Raw genomic sequence first — 4,393 nt, 5'->3', positions numbered from 1 at the left:
AGTTTATTTGTATTTTTTTTATATAATAAAAATTGGGATCGTGTGTTCGAGTGGTGCTAGCGCTTCAACGTGCAAGCATTGGCCTCCCAACGCCTCAACGAACGTCGAAGCCGAAAAGGAAAGAAAAGAGGAACGATCCCACGAGAAACCAAAAGATCATTCTCTTCCTTTTAAATCGCACCCCGCGCTCAGTGCTGAGCCGTCCCGGCCTCTTGTTCGCTTAGCAAAAGAGCGGACAGGAATAAATGATTTGTCACAGCTATCTCACTTATTTCCAGCTTGTTCGATACTCTCGCCCGCGATAAGAAATCACACTATGTTCGGTCCAAAGAGCAACATTGCGTCGATCGATCTTGACACGTCTCTTATATGATCGTACAAGGTATCTTTGACATCCGATGACGATTCATCGATCGACAGTTTCCAGCAATCCAGCAATCTCGTCCAAATGGATCTTAGTTCGCGCAAATCGTTGCGCAGTAGCACGTCCACGGAAGAAGTCTGTCTGGTCGATCGGTTCGCGGTTGCGTCCCATACTGGATAACACAACGAGTGCAGAGTTCCTCTGGAAACGTGAATCTTCGTCGCGTTTGAATCTTTGGTAACTTCAAGAATGTGCACGGAGTTCAACGTGAGCGCAAAAACGCACGTTATTGTAACGCTAACTCCGATGATGTACGCGAAGATTCGTCTTCGACTTCGCAGTTTCGATCCCGTCGACGATCTAGTACCGATGGAAGTCACCTCCTCGTACTCGGATATCATTCTTGTTCGTTCGACATTTTCGTAATCGGGACTCACTCACTCATCGTCGTTGCGACCGTATCCAATGTTGACTTGCGGCACTGTAGTAGGTTTGTACACCACGAATCTCTCGTAGTGTTCATCGCGCATCTTCATGCCGTGTGTCGTCATCTGATCGCGTCGCATAGTTTGCGCTACTGCTACGGATCGATCGACGACTTTTTCTCGCTCTTGCGCAAACGCGACACGTAGTTGCGGCAACGATGGTTTCGTGTCGAATGATGACTCCGTTTCGACGTCGTTGGTACGATGATGTAAGTTGTGACGATAAATAAATTTATTCTCCGTTATCGCGGTAATGGACATATTTAGCACTGAGGTCCGAATCGTGTCGATCAGTCGTTCCAACGATTCCGAAAAAACAACTGTTCCATCGGGGTTAAGAACGCGAAATGTATCTCGTGGTTCTCGTGGTTTATTCTGTCGTTGACGGTAACGAGCCAATTTGCGGAGTACGAGTCGCTGACTTGCGACGGTACGAAGCGAGTTGTTCAAGGAACTAGTTCTGCTCGTGTACTGTCGGAAGATTCGTTGGATCGCTAGCTCAGTTACATTCTATCGTCGTCCAATGTGGAATGCGCGCAAATAGTGCGCGATTCCTCGCAAGATAACGCCACGTCAACGTTCGACGATTCGATCACATTCGTGTCGGCGAAGAAAAAGCAATTGTTGATTCAAACCGAAATAGATCATGCGGTTAACCAATGGCTGTTCGATTCCAACGAGGAAGAATCGAACATCGGGTGCGTCGACGCTCCAGATCGTACGAAAAACCGGTCAGAACGTTTTACGTGATTTTTAAATCGTCGAACGTCGTAACATTGAACGGGAATGTTTTGATACTTCCGATCAAAAATCTACGCGATATCATCCACTGGAGATCACGATAAAATTGTGAACAATTGGCCGGATTATTACGTGGATCTGCAACCGGTGTTGCTCGTGTTCATCGCGCGATCTATGGGTTTAGGTACATGCGAAGCATATCGCCTGGATTATCCGGTTGCAAGTCCATAATTCGTTTACGCACGATAATTGAGCGTTCGGCGCACGTTATATTTCGAAAAATGTTAATGTTATGACTTTTTGATCGCAGACGCTCTGGAGAATCCCGGATCTGAATGCATATCGATTTTTCGTCATCTTGGATCACCGGCAAATAACACGCTATTGTGCAAATGGGAGAAGAGTATAATGCCAACGTTCATGTACAATTGCACCGCGAGGATCGAATGTTCGAGGGATCGGACAAAATATCACGGCGGTATCGATGATCAAAACGCCGCGAGATCAAGAGTGCACTAAATCTTATTACAAGAGGTGTATCCTCTGATGCGTCGTGTCTACGGTATGCTAACGACTTATAACGACGAATACAATCCCGCGTCACCATTGAATTATGTATTGTAAAAAAAGAAGTGATGAACGGAAATGATTTTGGAATTATTGCTTGGCGCGTTTATATCTTCGTTTGGCAGACCCTAAAACCGCGATCGAATTGGTCGCAGATGCCACTATGGATCGCTTGTTGTGCGTAGCGAAATCTCAATTGTGCACGAACGATCGAGGTTTCTCTTTGACATTCGACGCGTTGAACACCGATTCGAGCGTTCTTGTCGTTTCGACGGCTTTGGGCGGTGATCGCGGTGATTCGGTAAATATCGAGTTATACAATTTCGACGGTGCGTTGACGGTTTCGAATGGAGATTGCCGCGGCTCGCTGAAAACCGTTTCGTAGCTCTCGTGATCGTTCGGACGAGATGTCGTTCCGGACGACGGCATGTCGACGAGGATGATCTCGTGATCGTTCGGACGCGATGTTGTTTCGAACGACGGCGTGTCGATGGCTTCGAGCGACGGTGTGTCGACGAGGACGATCTCGCAGTCGTTCGGACGCGACGTCGTTTCGGACGATGGTGTGTCGACGAGGACGATCTCGCGGTCGTTCGGACGCGACGTGTCGTCGTCTTCGAACGACGGCGTATCGATGTCTTCGAACGGTGGCGTGTTGACGAGGATGATCTTATGGTCGTTCGAACGCCACGTCGTTTCGAACGACGGCGTGTCGTCGTCTTCTGACGACGGCGTGTCGACAGCTTCGAACGACGACGTGTCGACGGTTTCGGGCGACGGCGTGTCGACGGCTTCGGACGACGGTATGTCAACGAGAACAATCTCGTAGTCGTTCTGACGATACCTCGTTTCGAACAATGGCGCGTTGACGAAGACCTTTTCGTACTCGTTCGGATACGATTTCGCCGCGATCGCGAGTTTCGAGCTCGTCGAATCGATGGCGCTGTTTTTTCGAGCCGTGAACGATCTCATTGAATTCATAGTTTCACTGGATTCGGATTCGCTTCTTATAGATGACAAAACGGACAGTGATTTCAGTACGATCAGCAACGGTCGATTATTCGTTTGATCTTCGTCTCCGGCGTCGATCGAGTCTGTCGTCCTATCGACGATCACGAGCGATGAATCGTGCGCTGGTTCCTCGTCATCGGTCGAATCTTCGGTTTCGCTCGCTTTCGATTCGTAGTTATCGCGTTGTTACGTACAGATTTCTCGTTCGACAGTGATATTCGTCGCAGCGATCGAATCGCGTGATAAGCGTCGATGTATCGTGCCACGTACGCGGCTAAACGATTACCGGGCTCGGATCGCCAAATATAGTTCAACAGAGCGGTTAGTCCGCCCAGCAGAACGAAGAAGCAAACGATGCCCGTTTGATACCACAAGTTCCAATCAACGACCATGACGTTATCGTCGATGCTATGTGCTATCGGTTAACGGATTTGCGCGATGCTTATTCTTCAGAGCGCGAATTATAGAAAACAGTCAGCCAGATCGACGGTGCACCCTCTAAGCGTGAGGAAACCCGCGCGAGAATTCGCAATGGTATCGGGCTTTGGGAATACGAATGACGTCGCGGTGTTGACTTCGCGATCGATCTTAGCACCTAGAGTGTAGTGAGCGGACGTTAATTCAACCAAGGTTCATTCGGTGGTCACCGTGCTCAACGGATCGTAGACCAGACGCTCGATATTCAGAATGACCGCCAATATCGAAAACACTGGCCAATCCAAGATCGAGCAGTAACCCGCGTACAAAGAATCGACCATGTCGGTCGCGAACGGCACGACGGTATCGTTGACCGTTATTCGACGATCCGGTATTCCTTCGGCGGCGAACAGACATTTCTCGAGAATACGCATGTCGCAGCAGATGTACAATTCTCCCGATTGAGGGTCGAACAGAGCACCGAACGGAACGATTCCGTCGCGACCGCTGTCGATTTCCGTGGGTACGATGTGCGACACGTTATTGACTACGTCATAAAAATACGAAAAATACAGAGAGACGCACGACAAGATATGACCGATGAGGAAGGCACGAGCAGCGATGTTACAAGTATGAGTGCTTTCGCACGCGTCGCGAAGATCCGTGCATCTGTGCGACGGTGTCGTTGCATTGTCGCACTCGAACCGCGTCGATCCGTCGCAATCTGGTGCGAATGTAAATCGGAGCGCCTCCTCCACGAATATCACTCGTGACAACAATTGCCGGTCGTAATCGTCAAGCGCGCTGT

The sequence above is a fragment of the Harpegnathos saltator genome, unplaced genomic scaffold, assembly GCF_003227715.2.
Source record: "Harpegnathos saltator strain DR-91 unplaced genomic scaffold, Hsal_v8.6 scaffold24, whole genome shotgun sequence".
NCBI classification, from domain to species: Eukaryota; Metazoa; Arthropoda; class Insecta; order Hymenoptera; family Formicidae; genus Harpegnathos; species Harpegnathos saltator.
This window is presented reverse-complemented; position numbering follows the sequence as displayed.